Source organism: Aethalodelphis obliquidens, unplaced genomic scaffold (assembly GCF_003676395.1).
Source record: "Aethalodelphis obliquidens isolate GAN/ISIS:26980383/991018 unplaced genomic scaffold, ASM367639v1 scaffold14, whole genome shotgun sequence".
Classification (NCBI taxonomy): Eukaryota; Metazoa; Chordata; class Mammalia; order Artiodactyla; family Delphinidae; genus Aethalodelphis; species Aethalodelphis obliquidens.
Genome location: NW_020837958.1, coordinates 21,653,694 through 21,671,789, shown reverse-complemented (window position 1 = coordinate 21,671,789; position 18,096 = coordinate 21,653,694).

The following is an 18,096-nucleotide window of genomic DNA, read 5'->3' as shown; positions in this document are numbered from 1 at the left end:
GCTTCTTTCCCAGATAGAAAAGCTTTCTCTTCCCAGAGAGGCTTTATGTTCCAAGGCAAAGATGTCTCTTTCTCTGGAGGAGAGGAAAGGCAGATGTGCCAGTGCCCTAAGTAAGCTACTGAGTTTTATAATTTACGAGTTCCTCTCCTCCTGTGGTACCTCTGGACCTCCATGGGTCACCCTGGGGAAACTGGGAGTGGAGAAATGGTAGGAAACACAAGATGCTCTGTGAGTAAATGGTGTGTTCTTTAGTATATATAAGAATGTATATACATATATATGTGTATGTATATATATATGTATGTGTATATACATACATAATATGCAGGCATATATACCTCACACACATGCATACACTATACACTCTGACAGGTTAATTGTTAGCTTGAAAATTGCAAGTAGGGTAAAGTATCAGAGTCTTCATAGCTTCAAACTTAACATGTTACCTTCTGCAAAGAGATTATAGTTTGGTGGGGCTTTCAGTAGCTAAATATGAATATCAAAGTAGCTAAAAACTGCACCAGCCTTCACTGTGAATTCTGATAAATTCCTTGACCTTAAAAAACACAAGGAGTATGGGAAGTCAAATAGGGAATATGCCAATAACTCTAGAAGTGATTAAAGTTTTTGTTTTTGGCAGTTTTTTTTTTTCTGAATATTAAAAAAGAAATGAGTGAAAAGCAATGGAAACGGAAGAAAGCTTTCCTAATAAAATGAAATAGCATGCATTAAAAGCAGGGAGGGAATGATTGTACAGTTCATTCAGATAACACTAGATTACCAATTATGAAGCAGAAGCAATGTTTGCAAAAGGAAGGGAATTAATATTTCTTGAGCTCCTGTGTGCCATGTACTAGTTACTTTACATATATTAACTCCTTTAATCTTTGCTCTATCCCTGTTTGGGGGATTATTATTATCCACATTTTACAGATGAGGAACTTAAAATAACATGCCAAGTAATACATAATTAAGAAACAGTGGAACTAGCATTCAAACCCATGTCTGCCTGACTCCAAAATTTGTATTCTTTCCATTAGCCCATGGCACTGAGTTCTTAAATATTAATAAGATACACAAGATATTTCTAATAGCAGATGATTTCTATTTTATATTAACCAGATATTCATTTGTTTCCTCTTTGCCCACTCTGAGAAGACTTAACCATAGTTTTATTTTTTATCCATTAACGTCAAATTTTGAACATAGCTCAAATAGGGCATAAAAAATATGTAGTGACTCTAAGGTTAATTCACATGTTCATCTAATTTTTTTTAAAATTTGAGGTGATTTATGTGAAAGGTCTTTTCCATTACCATGAAAAATCAAGGGTTAAATACGAATATCAAAGCAACTAAAATACCACCAAAGTACATTAATCAAATAATTACAAAAAGTTATAGTTACAATTACAAAAAAGATGATCTTTTTTCAAAGGATATTACTTGGTTAATATAAAACTGAATCATGTATGAATGGACAAAAAATGTGATATATCTGTTCAATTAAGAAGAAATTAAATACTGATATATGCTACTACGTGGATGAACCTTGAAAATATACTATGCTAAGTGGAAGAAACAATACATAAAAGATAACATATTGTGATGTCAGTTATATGAAACGTCTAGAATAGGCAAATCCATTGAGACAGAAAGTAGATTAGTGGTTTCCAGATGATGGGAATAAGGGAGGAGTTGAGAGGCATGGGGTTTCTTTAAAGATGATGAAAATGTTCTGGAATTAGATACTGATGATGATTACACAGCACTGCAAACATACTAAAAGCCACTTAATTGTACACTTTAAAATGTGCAAAGTTAAAATGGTGAATTGTATGTTATGTGAATTTTACATTAATTTTTTAATGGAATATGTGACAACAAATATCTGGGGCAAAGGTTACAAATATTCTCTTCTATGTCCTTAGGAGACATCATTAAGCTTTCCCAAAATTCTGTTTTCCTAAGCCTAACAGAGTCCATTTCAATATAGTATTCCAGGCAGCTCAATTAATCAATTAGAGAATCTGTCTCTGTATCTACCTATCATCCCTGGACTAATTTACTTCTAGAGTATCATTCAAACCAAACATATCTGAATGGCATTTATTTGTACTGAAGTTCCAAGGCACATATAACTACGCAGCAAATATTTAAGATGACTATTGACCTGGACAATACAAGGTAATGGAGGAATTTCTCAATGCTAGAGTTTCCAGTTTATCATGAAATGCCCAAGACTATGCCAGGAACTGTGAGAGTATGAGAGAAGTGTATCATATGTCTTCATTTCTTTTATATCTTACAGTATTTTTGCAGTAAATCATCTGCTCCATTTTGTAGTTTTGAAAATCTAAGAATTCACACATTCAAGATAGAAATGCAATGTAAATGTATTTCTACATGAGAGTATCCATCCAAGGGAAACTTATGGGAACACAAGGCAGCCATTCCAAGCATTTTCCTCAAAATAGTCTTTCTATATTAGCTTCATTTATAATTGCTTTTTCCAGAGGACATTTTAATATGCTGGGAATGCTTTGGCCTCTGTCACTCAGTTAAAATAGTTTTATTTACTTATTTTCTCACTAGTATATTTTTCTGCTATCTACGTGCATTTCCACCTTTACCTCCTGTGTTTTGTTTTTATTATATTGATATTATCTCTATTTATCCTCAAGGTATTTGAGAGACAACACACAATATAACCACAGACTAATCTAAAGTAAAACGTATTATAAAAACAAAGACCTGAAGAAATGTCTTCTTGAGTTTTCAAAAGGAAAGGTGTTAGCACTTGGAAAATGTTCTGTGATAACTGTAGCTGGGTTATGTACTTTGCATTACAGAATCGTTTCTAAATGGATTATTGAACCAAGGTCAGAATTACTGAAGGCTGCTATGAAAGCCAGGTGCTTCCATCTTCCCATTTTAAAACAGAAAACCAATCAAATTGCATGACATTTTGGTGAATCTAAATGAATCCTTTGTTGTTAAAGACAACAGGGGGTACAAACTGCACAGATAAGATCTGGAGCACAAAAGCCTAGGAGACAATGTCATCATTCAAAAACACAATATTCAGGCTTCCCTGGTGGGGCAGTGGTTGAGAGTCCGCCTGCCGATGCAGGGGACACAGGTTCGTGCCCCGGTCCGGGAAGATCCCACATGCCGCGGAGCAGCTAGGCCCGTGAGCCACGGCCGCTGAGCCTGCGCGTCCGGAGCCTGTGCTCCGCAATGGGAGAGGCCACACAGTGAGAGGCCCGTGTACCGAAAAAAAAAAAGAAAGAAGAAAAAACAACACAATATTCACTGATAACATAAAATCATTAATAGCAACTCTGTAAAGCATGACTACTTGGCTGAGAAGAGTAAGGGCTGTTACATCTCTCAGGGTTTTTCTCCTCTGTGTCAAAAGCTAAGAGTTTTTGGTTTTTTTTGTCTGTCAAAGACCACCCACTCCTTTTGGTTACTTGCTTTAAAGTACTTCTTCAAAAGGAAGTACTTTAATTCATTTCATGTTACGGATCATCTACAATGTACACACCAGTGTGTCTGGCTATTAGGATTACCACTATAATGCCACTAAGACATTTACTGCCCTCAAGGAGCTCAGATGTGTGTTTTTGGATGGGATGTGGGATTCCAGTATGTTCTAAACTATCCATAATGCAAGGTATGAACCTTCTCCTTATTTTCACCATAGAGTGAACCAGGCTTAATGGTCCTATGGCTTGTACCAGCTACCTTCTTCAAGGAAAACAGTTTCTTTTTCTCTTAAAAAACAATAGCATTCAGGGTTTGCCTCAATTTATGATAACATACCTAAGCAAAATCCCCATCTTTGTTAATGCAAAGCCAACTTGAAACTGATTTACTTTCTGTGGTAGAGAAGGAGTGCATAATCTGCGCTAATGAATGGATCTGGATCAGTGCTGATGGCTGCTGGCTTTCCTCCTCAGGGTTCCATCTGAGTCGCTGCCTTCACACTGTTACTAATGCCAACAGATCAGTGTTTCCTGGAATGCCCGGGTTTGTCTTTCAAAACTTTATTATGTCTAATCTTCTGTAAACTCTTCACAGCTCATCTTTTAAACTTATTGTTTTGCACATGACTACGTCTTTCATTAACTTGAGTTGCTTCTTCAGTTTCTCCATGAAAAATTGTTTGTGTGGGTTGTGATTATGAACAGCATGTAGAAAGGCAGCTGGCCTGTCAGAATGATGAATCCTTCAGGCACTGAAATCAGATTACACGTATTTGGCTGGACAGGGTGAATTCATTTTTCTTTTTACACAATGAGACCAAGAAAAAGGAATCAGGTACCCCTTCCATTTTTTTTCAATAATCGTGTGGGTTTTCCAGCATTTGAATCATCCTGGAAAACCAAATATCTGTCAAATTCATTGTCTTCATCAAATCCATGATGAGCAGAAATAAATACTGAAGCAGAGATATTTATTTATAGCCAAACTTTCAAATAACTTCATGTGCAGGTCCCTAAAATTACTAAACAAGGGAAAGCTGCATGATCATGCTACCTTACAGCGATACATTTACTATCACTGAGCCAGAGTTGCTGTTTTTCCTTCTTGTCCTCTCCACTAACCTAAACCTTAATGACGTGCAAGGCCTACTCAGTTTCTATCCTGACGAGGAGCTATTCTGATCATTTCAGTTCTCATCAGAAGTAATGTGATTTATGGATTTGGTTCTAGAGGCAGACAGACCTGGACTGAAACCTTGAGTTCACGTGTCATTAGCTGTGTAATTTTGGCACGTTTATTTTAACATTTTTTATCTCAGTTTCCTCATACGAACAAGGAGAACTCTCTCAACATATTTTTCATAAGGTTAAGAGAACTGCATGTAAAGCACACAGGAGAGTGTATAGTTCACTTTAAATACTCTATTTATACTATAGTCATCATCATGATTATCACAGTGCTTAAATTCTGCCTAGATCACATACATCACTCTCTGGATCTTTCTGGCTTATTTAATTATGCATACATTTGAACCTTATTTCTGTAACTATTTTTAAAAGATTCTCAAAGGCAGGAATTGAATTATTACATGTATTTGTTATATAGAGGGTTTAAGCGATTGGGCAAAAAACAGGATCAGGAATCTTATCACTGTGAAGAGAAGTCTCAGTGAAACTAAAAGTTACTCTATGAAAGAAAGGAAGGAAGGGAGGAGGGAGGGAGGAAGAGAGGGAGAGAGAGCACGCGAAATAGAGAAAAAGAAAGAGAAAGAAAGGAAGGTAGGAAGGCAAAGACAGAAGAGAAAGGAAGAGAAATAGAAAGGAAGAGAGAAGTAAAGAAAGAAAAAAGGAAGAAGGAAGGAAGGGAGAGAGGGAGGGCGGGAAAAACAGGCACTTACACGTACACACACACACAAGCAAAACAGAAAAAGCGACCACAAGCGTTGTATTTCCCTTCCTCAGCAAAACAGACTGATGACCACTGAGCTAGCTACAGGTTTCAGAATGTGTGAAGGAGATCATGCCATACGAAGGAATCTGAGAATAAAATTTAGCTTACAAATCTTAGAAGGAGAGGAGGAAAAGCAAATATGGAATTCACATTGGGTTGAGACAATGATTGCAAGCATCAAGGTAGTTAGATTATCAACCTTTCCCTTATCTCAGAACAAGGTAGTCAGAATGTTAATCTTTCCATTATCTCAGACCTTCTTACCCTTATTAATAATGTGTAGCTTGTAGAAAGGGATTTTATTACGTTTACACACCTCCTGAATTAATATTCTTTTAATAGGTCAAATGCATAAATGTAACTACTCTAAGATTACCAGTTTGCTAATTAGTTCATTAAGTAATTTCCAATGAAATTCTGGAGGTGGAGATTGTGTGCGTATGCATGTGTGTGTGTACGCTGTGGAGAGTCAGTGTTGAAACACCAACACTGTATTTTCCCATGATATTGATACACAAGAAATTCATGTTTTGTGCGCTCGTTTTAGTTTCCTTAAAACAACCAACCTGTAGGTGAAGAAACACAAAAGAGGCTCAGATTAAATTGCTCTTACAGTTTTCATTTCCACTTTGTGCCTTTGCAAGAAGGAACCATTTCAGCAATGGGATTATAGTCTCTTTTTCAGTCCAGAAGTTACTGCCATTTTTCAGTGAAAGAATACTCTCTTATCTTAGATGCCACTGCTGTGGATTTTTCTTTGTATACCTCTTATCCTTGTCTGAAAGACTTTAAGGATGCAACCATTAGCTTATTATCTGGTTAGTACTTGCTGTTTGGTGGAAAGGAAAGCTATCCAGTATTTCCATCATTCAACAAATATTAATTGAGAGCCTACTGTGAACCTTGCAGTGTTTTCAGAGTTTAGATACATCAGTGAACAAAGTACATAAGAATCCAGGTACTAATGGAGCTTACATTCTAGCAAGGGGGGTTACTGTTTATACACAATAAACAATAAAAATGATAAGCTACAGTATATATTAGAACTCAATAAATGCTATGGAAAAATAAAAGTAGAGTAAGTTAAGGGGCAGGGTTCAGTTGCAACTTTAAATGGGTAGTCAGAGAAGGGCGTCATTGCAAAGTTTAAATTTGAGCTCAGACTTGAAGAACACTGGTGAGTGAGTGGGATGGAGGTCTGGGCAAAAGCGTTCCTGGCAGAGGGGAACAACAGAGTAAAGGCTTAAAACAAAGCATACCTGGTATATTCAAAAGGCAGCAAGGAAGGCAGTGTGTCCAGGACAGATTCAAAGAGGGGTTACTCGGTAGAAAATGTGGACAAAGTAGTAAGGGGTTTGCCATGTTAGATTTGTAGACCACTGGAAAGAATCTGACTATCTATCTATACCAGGTCCTTGTTGATCCAATTACTTAATTTTAGTGGTGAGCTCCATTCCATGCTAAGACTTATATTAAATAAATGAAGACTCAGTGTGGGTGTTAAACAGGGAAGGTGAAGTCTTAGAAGAGATAACAGTTTTCTTCCACAACGTTGATCAGTCTTTTTCCTCCCGTGTGGTCTGTGCCTTAGAGGGATGCCTATCTTTAGCAGACTAAGTGGATTCAGGTTGCATCACGAGGGAGAGAAAGCACACTATCTTCTGCTGATGTTTGCTTAGAGGAAAAAAGGTTTTATCAAAGGAAGCAAAAGGAATTTCCGTTGCTTCTAAATGATTCATATAAGGGTAAATGGCCTCAGATACATTTGAGACAAATGAAGGAAAAAGGCATCATTTTGCTATCATAGCATACCCTATTGTAACCTTCAAAAAACAAGGTAGATGAAGGATCCTGGCTTTGAATTCATCAAATATTCCTAGTTCCATGTCAACCTTAACAGCAAGGTTGCACGGCTTAGCCCTACAGCAATCTGTCCTCTCTAGGAGGTAATCACTGATGTCTCCCACTGAGATTTGATGTAAGATTGGGATAATGTTTGCTACAAGACAAGGATAAGCTATTCAAGATGCCTAGCATATAGTAGTTTGCTCACTAATGGCACAGGAAACTATTATTTTCATTGTTACTTTTTTTTAGAAGCTATTTCCAGATTCTACCTTCCAGGCCTACGCACAGCAATCAAAAGTGCCAATTCCCTAGATGGATTTCACTCCAGCCTGGGTAAGGACAACACTGTTCCTCCCCTATACACCCTCACCACAGCTCCGCCAAGGAAGCATAAAACTTATTTGAAATATAGTTACCTAAATAACTATTAAGTCAATTTGGTTAATTTAGATAGCCAAGTTAGAGGATGCTAGTTAAAGGAACACCAGATCCATTTTCATCAATTGCCAAGTTTGTATCTTGATATATCTGTAATTCTCTACTTGAGAATATTAAAATGACAATAAGCACATATACTTGTTCATTTTTTATTCAGCAATGACTAGTTGAACATTTACTGGGTACCAGATATTGTTCTAGGTGTGGGACATATTAATGTACAAGTTAGACAAGGTCCCTGCTTCAAGGAGTTTCCTTCTGGTACTGAGTAGAGGATAATAAACAAGTAAATTAATATTCAGCATTGACAGGTGCCATGAAGAAAATACACCAGTGACTTAGCAGGTAATGCCTGGAGTTGGGAGGGGACATAGTGGGATTCTTTAGATGTGGTTTCTCAGCAAGAGGTGGTTTCTGTGCATATCCTGATCTTGAGGACATAGAAGATCCAGTCACATGGAGAAATGGGGAAACAGTAATCCAGACAAAAAGAAGAGTAAGAATAAGGCAGATACCTTGATATGGAAGAGTCCTTAGTGTATTTGCGGAAGTGACTGAATATCAGTTTAGCAGGCTTGGCTAGAAGTGGTTAGGTAAAGGAGTAGTGATGAAGAGAGAGAGAAAACGAGGGTTTAGATCATAGAGCATATGGTAATATAAAGTTTCCCTATAGAAATGTTACACGTATTTTATATATGAAACAAAAACAGGAAAGAGAAATAAAAGAAACAAGCAATTATACCAATAAGATAACTATTAGTAATTCAGCATATAGTCATCCAGTCTGTTTCTGAATAATTTTGTCTTCTCTAATTCAAATTATTTTTCTGTTTCTCTCTACCTCTTCCCCCGTACGTACTTTGGGGATCACAGGTTCTTCAACTGTTCTCTCTCATAATTTACTTTTTCTCTGCTTCTACATTTCGCATGTCAATGGGACATAGAACTTATTAATTCTGCTTCATGATCCCCTAGTTAAAGCTCTAAGTATGGTAACCAGCCATGTCCCAGGCCTGAGCTAATTAGCCTGGGCCATAAAAAGGTGTAAGACACCATCACTGCTCTAAGAAGCCTGATGTCTAGTTATTTATCTCTTTCTTTCAGGCATAGCCCTTACTATCAGGCATAAGCCTTACTTACCAATTCTGGCACGAGCCAATGCCTGGGCTTCACATCCTCCCTCATTTCAGCCTAAAGCAGCGGTCCCCAACCTTTTTGGCACCAGGGACCAGTTTGGTGGAAGACAATTTTTCCATGGACGGGGCAGGGATGGGGGAGGGACGGGGGAGGATGGAACGGTTCAGGGGTAATGTGAGCCATGGGGAGTCGCTCACCTCCTGCTGTGTGGCCCCGGTTCCTAAGAGCCTGAGGACCCATACCGGTCCTCGGCCCAGGGGGTTGGAGACCCCTGGCCTAAAGGACAGAACCAGATGGTATTGGCTTTATTGGATCATTAAGATCCTTGATTATATAGCCAGGGTTTTGAGTGAGGAATCCTCACATGACATTCAAATAAAATATTAAGATTATTAAAATAAAATGAGACTTGTTTATGAAGAGTGTTTTTCTCCTGAGTAATAGTTACTATAGAGCCAGAGCAGTAGAATACAACAGGAAAAGATTGAAGGAGTTTTTATATATCAGGTTAAAAATTTGGAGACTACATACTCTGTTTTCCAGATCCTAACCATTTTGATCTTACAGAGAGAATACAGCATTCAACCTCCTTTAAATTGAAGGTTGTACAACTCCTTACTCCATCCCCACTTTCAGCATTGTAAGACCGTCTAAGTAATAAAAAGTGAAATGACAGAATCATAAATTCTAAGATGTAGAAAGACTATTAAAGGTTGCCTTGTCCTAGATTTTATGTGTTGGATGAGTATCTTCTGTACTACAAAAGTTCAACAAAGTTGACTGAATGTTGGCAAAGAATTTGTGATCCAGTTTCACTCTTGCAACGTGTGCTAAAAGTAAGGCATTAGACAAACGGCTAAGGGTAGTTTTAAATTTTACCCTTTCAGTTTTACTGCCTTTTAAACATTTTAAGCACCGTTAATAAGGCAGCTCTATCAGAAGAGCTTCTGGAATCATGGAAGCACTCAGCATGCTCTAGGAATTTTGTACTCCAACATTCCCACAGATCTTTCAAATATCTGGCATTCTGTCATGATGTGTTATTTATTCAAATAGGTGCAGCAATGCTGCACATGGAAATACCAAGTGAACCTATTTTTTAAAACTCTTACAAATGGTTTGTAATTACCAAATACAGAGAAAATGTCTACCTTTAATCTCCCACACTTGGTGTTAAATTTTGAAAGTTAAATGAACGCAAAATGTTTAGTTAACATAAGAAAGGCAGATACTAAATACAGAGAGTTAAAATGTTCACCTTTAAGAATGACAACGTTTGTAATAGTACATGTCAGATCAAAAAACTGTAAAAATGCATATGGGGGCATTATTTTTACACTAACAAATTGTAAACATTATAATTATTGTACCCATTGCTAGCAAGATGCAGTAAAACTGGAGCATAACTATGCTACTTTTTGCATTGTAAAGCAGTATAAACTTTTTGAAAAAACAAGGTAATATGTGGCAATAGTTCTAATTATTTCATAATCTGTCCTGGGGAATTTATTCAACAAGTATAGCTCAACAGGAGCAGAAAGTTTAAGGCACAGAAAGGCTCATTACGGAATCATTTATTATTTTTAAAAAGACTATGAAAAATTGAATTGAACAATAGTATTAAAATCATACCTCAATACAACTGACATTGCATATGTATTAAATTACAGTTACTATAAAAAATAAAGAGAACCATGAGGGAAAAGCTTTTGTAATGTTTATATGAAATTATAATATAAAGTTCTATTTGTGTGCTAATTACAGTTGTATGTGCATATATATATATATATATATGCATATTTCTGTGCCTCCCTGTCCCCATCAGAAGAATGGAGATAAAATAATTACCTCAAATTTGTTGTAAAGATCAAATGTTAATTCAAACAAAGTGCTCAGCACTTTTTAGCTTACAATAAGGATTCTAGAGATGCAGTCTATTATTTTTGTCTGTTATAAACTGATATAAGCCAATTTGAACTTCAACACTGTGGGTTGTTTTGGGTAGATGTAGCAGACAGCCTCTAAAACCATATAAAGTAAGCGACAGATACTAAAATGTTAATTTTATTTCATTTATATTTAAGTGACTGAATGTGGCTAGCTTCTATCAAATTGGATTGCACAGCTCTGCACAGGTGGTGGGTGGGATGCAGGACCAAACTGGAATCCTAGGTTAAGAGCTCCACTTGGGAGAATTGGCTACTACGCTCACCAGATTTTTATATTCTTAATAATATCAGAGTATACAATGTTTCTAACTAATTCCCGTATCTTAATACCATTTATTTCATCAATGCAAAAATGTTTATCATCATTTATAATTAGCAAACAGTCTAATGAAGATCACATAACCATATTAAAACTTTTGTAGAACAGCACCACTGGAGACTACACTGCTGATTAGAGAGCTTCCAAAATTTACTGTCCCAAGGTGGACATGAGAACTAACAGACACAGGTATCTCACCTCACTTATACTGAAGTGGCTTAAAGCAAATTACAAACAACACAATTAACAAATTAGTGTTATCACTTAAAATTTTATTTCACATGAAAGATTAGAAATAAGAAATACTATAAAATCCTAGGCTGTTGCAGTGAGAAGGATGGGAGCCTTATTATAACAGACAAAGTAATAGTATCAATAACTTCTGCACAAAATAAGATCATTTTATGGAGATAATTGTATTTAGACGTGATCCTCCTACTAAGAATTAGCCTCTGTTACCTCTCCCAGAGCTGCTGAGCTGCAGAGCAGGTGCTCCAGGTGCGTGACAGGCATTTTTGAAGAAGAGTAGATTCTACTAAGTTTATGCTTTATTGAACCTGCACAGTAGCTAACAGGGACCAGACTAGACAAATCAATATAAGAGCCAACAGAGACCTTGACTGAGCTACTATACACAGAAAGACTGAGATCTCTTTATAAACAATATAGATACTCGAGGATAAAAAATAGCCATTTTCAATGCAAAAGTATGTGTCTGAAGATCAATGGATGACACAAGATTATGATGCATTAGAAAAGTAAGGGATATGGGTAGCTTTAGATCTGTGCTATTTTCCTTTGTTGTTACAGCTGCATAATGGTCTCAGCGATTACCCAGCGAGATGGCACTTAATATTAATATGAGGACTTACTAAACCGTATATTTAAAATTGAAGGTCTCTCTCCACACACATGAACATACACACATACAAACATGCATGCTTATGTTTGAATTAATGCAAAGGTATATAATATAAGCATATATATAATCACTGTATATGCTTTTATATGTTTGTATTAATTCTAATTCCATATTGGGGGATTCAATTATTCTTAATTGCCTGTTCCAATGATATCATGTAACATTGAGCTTTTTGGTGTTGTTAAACATATGTTTAATCTACTGCCTATCAAAGCAGTAATGCTGTTCTGTTTGTGTCTGATTTCCTCATCTGTGAATTGAGGATAATAATAGTGCCTACTTTATAAGGTTGTCATTAGGAATAAATGAGATAGTATGTGTAAATTGCTTAAAACACAGTAATTACAATACTTTGTGAAAAATAGTTTATTACTTGACTAAACTGAAAACATGTTCAGTAAACATTTTATTTTCTAATATGAATACTTTGTTTTAAATATACATATACTTTATTTTCCATCATAACTGTGATGTCTGTATAACATAATCTCTGCTTATTTTGACCACAGACTATTGAGAAATGTTATGGCACAACTTATTAAAGCTGATCACCTTTACGACTTGGCAGTAAAATGCTGAATAATAAATAAAGCATTTCATTTCACCTAAATTTATTTCATTAGGGGTAGTTAACTTGTAATATTCAACATTAATAAAATAAGGGAGTTAATTTCATGAAGATAAATGACTTTCTGGTGCTATGCAAATAAAAACAGTAACATTTAAAATTATTTTCTAAAATATGCATTAGTGTAAATTAAACATACAGTGTCAAAAACCAAATAAAGTATTTTCAACCCTGTTCTTGAATTTGTAAAATGTACGCCTTTTGTTAGTGCAACTTCAAAGCAGAGATATATGATAATATTAAGCAGTCAATCATTTTGTAACATGTAGAGGAAATCAGGGCAACCAAATTGTAGAAGGAAGATTAAATAAAGTTACTGGGTCTCACTACCTCATTAGCTTTCCTACAGTCTCACAATTCATAAACCATGCCTCTGTTCAGCAACTGGGGAAACTATGAGGCTAAATTTCATTTTCTATTTCAAACATAATGTGTAAGTATGATTACATATATGTTTAGTATTTACACCTAATTTTCTCCAAATCGAAATAATTTGGAGCAGCTTGCAGGGAAAACAAAATGTAAGATAGGGCAATCAGGGATATAAATCCACAAAGATTATTGAAATTGAGCTAAGAAGTCAGGAGGAGTGTCTAAGTGGCTAGTACCTTCTCCCAGGGGAAATTCATGACAGCTTAGCACAGGGAACCCACCTCATACTTTCCAGGATGATAAAGAAAAATAGGTGGAATTGTAGTATATTGTTTGTACTGCTTAACTAACTCATATTGTCTGAGTAATTTTAGATAGAGAAAAGCCAAAAATTGATTAGAGAAAGGTTTAGCATGGAGGATATGGACTAACCACCCAAACTCACCTGCCTTCCACAGACTAGTCTGAAATTCTTCCCACTTTTAAGGCTTTATAAATGGGATATTGTTGTCATAACCATGTACTGAGCACCTACTTTTTGCCAGCCATTTGGGGGTGGCCAATTGCTGTGCAGGTTGTATAGGACACAACTCTAGGAGACACCATTCACTTGGTGATCATAAAAATTATTTATTATAACAATTTATGGGCACATGGCAGTAAAGTGTATTGAGGGAGAGGAGGCTTCTTTTGAACCACACAAAGTACTACATAGGATATCAGTTCCTAGAGCTGTGCTTAAATATTGTATATGTTATCATTTTACCTTTAAAATGCCCTTATTATAAAGAAATAGTTACTGAATTTTTCAGATTAAGAAACTAAGGCTTAGAAAAGTACATATTCCCTCAAGATAAAATAGTTGTTTACTTGACAGAGCTAGGATTTGAAATCAAGGTACTGCAGTTCCAAAACCCATACTTTCAACCAAAGTTCTACCTCGAAAGGATGAATATGGAGGGTCTCAGCCATAAATATTTTAGTGTGAAGAAACAGTCTAGGATTATATTTAGAGTACATGTAGTAGCATGTAGCTAGGTAGCTGACACACAAAGAAATTGGGAGGAGCATCAGCTATGTTGAAATACAGTGGTATGTCATTCCATATAAGAAAGAAAATCCACCAACAAGGTGGGCTCTCTCTCTGGAGAAATAGGTTGCTCCAAATAAATTATACTGAAGACATCATATTGTGAGAAGAAGTCACTGTGTGACTGCACATCACATTTACTTCCCCAATATGATTATTTGTTCCTAACCTATAAACATGGATTAATCCAAATGGGCTTTTGATAAATGTAATAATCAGTTTATGTAAGGAACATTTTTTTAAATAAAAAGACTCACTGACGGAAAAATATCATTTCAAATGACTTTCTTGCCAGCCCACAGTTTCCAAAGTTCTTTTTTGAATGCATCTGCATTTTTACACCTTGCATCTGTAATTGACTATTTCATTCAAAATCCGCTAACTAACTCCCAAACTATTGAAGTCTCAGGTAGCCAAAATGCTTCTGTAAGCATAAAGTGTACGTTTGAACACTAAATGTACCCTATAATGTTCAAATCACATTGTAAAGAGCTGGAATATCTAATTCTCAGTTATATTGATTCAACTCAAGAATGTACTGTACTTGGGATTTCCAGAACATATTTATCTTTCATATTCATTATCCGATGTTCTTTACTACAGAATGATGAACAATTAAACTAATGTAATGAACCATATTACCTGAAAAACATGATTAAACCTTTTAAAATATTACTAGATATAATAATTTACAGCCTCCACTAAGTAAGTCCACTAAGTACTCTACCAGATTTATTCCTTTCAGAGGTCACAATAAAACTAGGTTTGGCTACAATTATTAATATTTAATTATAAGGAAATTAAGACAAAGAGGAATGCATGACATATTTAAGATCCCAAAGCTATCAAGTGCTGGAGTCAGGAAACAAATATGAGCCTTTATTACTTCATTGCCCTTGCTATTTAACATTATTCTATAATGTTAATTCATATTTACTTTCTATTTTGTCTTTTTATTAAACATCAAATCACATAGAAACAAGTTACAAAATGTAACTTATGCTTCTGTTGTTTCATCAGTTCCCATATTAACCACTTTGTTTTAGGCCAGCATGATTCTTGCTGAAATGCAGCTTCTCTTCCAAACTTTCCAAAACATGGCCAATGGGTTATTCTTCTGAAAACACAGCTCTAATCACACATAATTCCCTTGCTCAAAAGAATATCTCCCTATTCTCTCGTTAATAAAACTAACATCCCTAACTCCATGGTTTCAATCCTTCATTGTCGAAATATTAGCTGAATACTTATGGGAAACGTAAGACACATTCTTAGAAGTTTTGTTAAAGAACTTGTATTTTTAAATAACACTTTAAGGAATACTGCCCTAGTCTGGGATTCATTAATTGTGAGCTAAACATCTCTATGTCACAAACCAACTACTCCTTCCTTTAATTATATACTTTTTACTTTGTCCTGGGCTTCTAGGAGACAACACTCAAAAAAGACAAGAAGAATAACCCTCTCAGAATTCAGACAATACTACTAAGCTACAGTAAACAAAACAGTATGTCACTGGCACAAAAACAGACATATGAATCAATGGAACAGAATAGAGAGTCCAGAAATAAACCCACACACCGAAGGATAATTAATCTTCAACAAAGGAGGCAATACTGCAATGGGGAAAAACAGTTTCTTCAGCAAGTGGTATTGGAAAGTTGGACAGCGCATGTAAATCAATGAAGTTAGAACACACCCTCACACCATATGCAAAAATAATCTCAAAATGGCTTAAAGACATACAGATGGCAAATACGCACATGAAAAGATACTCAACATCATTAATTATTAGAGAAATGCAAATCAAAACTACAGTCAGATATCACCTCACACCAGTCAGAATGGCCATCATTATAAAGTCTACAAATAACAAATGCTGGAGAGGGTGTGGAGAAAAGGAAACTCTCCTACAGTGTTGGTGGGAATGTAAATTGTAGCAGCCACTATGGAAAACAATATGGAGGTTCCTCAAAAAACTAAAAATAGAGTTTCCATATGATCCAGCAATTCCACTTCTGGGCATATATCCAGACAAAACTCTAATTCAAAAAGATACATGAAACCCTATGTTCATAGCAACACTATTCACAATAGCCAAGACATGGAAGCAACCTAAATGTCTGTCAACAGATAAATGGATAAAGATGTGGTACATATATACAATGGAATACTACTTAGCCATAAAAAAGGAATGAAATAATGTCATTTGCAGCAACATGGATGAACCTAGAGGTTTTCAAACTAAGTGAAGTAAGTCAGAAAGAGAAAGACAAATACCATATGATATCACCTATATGTAGAATCTAAAATGTGACATAAATGAACTTATCTATGAAACAGAAACAGACTCAGAGACATAGAGAACAGACTTGTGGTTGCCAAGGGGAGGGGGAGGGGGGATGGAGTGGGAGTTTGGGATTAGCAGATGCAAACTAGTATATACACAATGGATAAACAACAAGGTCCTACTGTATAGCACAGGGAACTATATTCAATAACCTGTGATAAACCACAATGGAAAAGAATATAAAAAAGAACATATGTATAACTAAATCACTTTGCTGTATAGCAGAAATTAACACAACATTGTAAATCAACCATACTTCAATAAAAAAAAAGGCAGAGCTCTAAATTCAGTGTCAGCCAAACAGACTCAGACAAATACACCCACTCTAATACTAGCTCTATTTCCTTCTTCAATATATACTCTGTAGCTTTCTTTTTTGCATAGATTTGGATATTTGTTTTCCTCTGCTAACTAAACATGCACATACCAAAGGGCTAATAATTTGTGCAAAACCCTTAACTCCACAGCCTCATGGCAGCCTGTTGTCCTAACCCATACTTTCCTGTTTTAATGATACTCCATTCAGACTCCACAGTGTCCAGTGGTCTTCTGATTTCTAAATTCAGTTCTCACAATGACTCCACCATGCAACAGCTCCCCTAAAATGATGACCCTATCAATTTTTTCCTAGATTAGTGCCCTTTTCTCTCATGTTTAAGCCCAAGTCCCTAACTCATCATCATCTTTCAAATCACTTAGGCCTTCAGAGGATGTCATAAAACAACTTCCCACATTCATTACTTTTCTAATTTTTTGTGTGAATGTCTACAAGCTTTCAGATAAATCTCTTCTCTTGCTGGAATTTTACCCTCTCCCTAAAGAATTCGTCAAATCATAGTTGCCACCTGCATATGATTTTTCCTACAAAGGTAAATGTCACTGGCTTCCTCTCTTGCTCATATATTGTTACTACAGTGAGGGGAGGGTGAGTCTCAGGGTCTGTAGTCTCCCAGGTAAGAGAGGGGAGTGTTGGTGGAGCTAATGGAGTTTGGGGATGAGGGTCAAGTTTTGAAGAAAATACGCTGAATCTGTCATTCTCACTGTGTCTTGCTATTTTTTACTGCTCACTTGCAGTATAATACTATTAAACCACAATGATTAATTTAGTTCTAAAATCTCACAGTACTCCAACATCAAGCATATTTGAGAAATTCATATCTTCTTTTCAAATAAATTTTGACTTCATATGGATCTATATACTATATGTGTCTTGCCCTAGCTACTTCACAAAACTTTTGCTTATTTGAAACTGGAGACACATGGACTTTGATATCCAAGGTTAAGTGTACTTTAATAGCCCTTTAAAATATTATCATATATAATGACAATGAAAACAAGGCAACCCAAAACCTCTGAAACAAGAAACATCTCAAATAAACAACCTTACAACTAAAGGACCTAGAGAAAGAAGAACAAAGGAAACCCAAAGTCAATAGAAGGAAAGAAATCATAAAGATCAGAGCAGAAATTAATGGTATAGAACTGAAGAAAACAATAGCAAAGATCAATAAAACTAAAAGGTGGTCCTTTGAGAAGATAAACAAAATTGATAAACCATTAGCCAGACTCGTCAAGAAAAAAAGGGAGAGGACTAAAATCAAT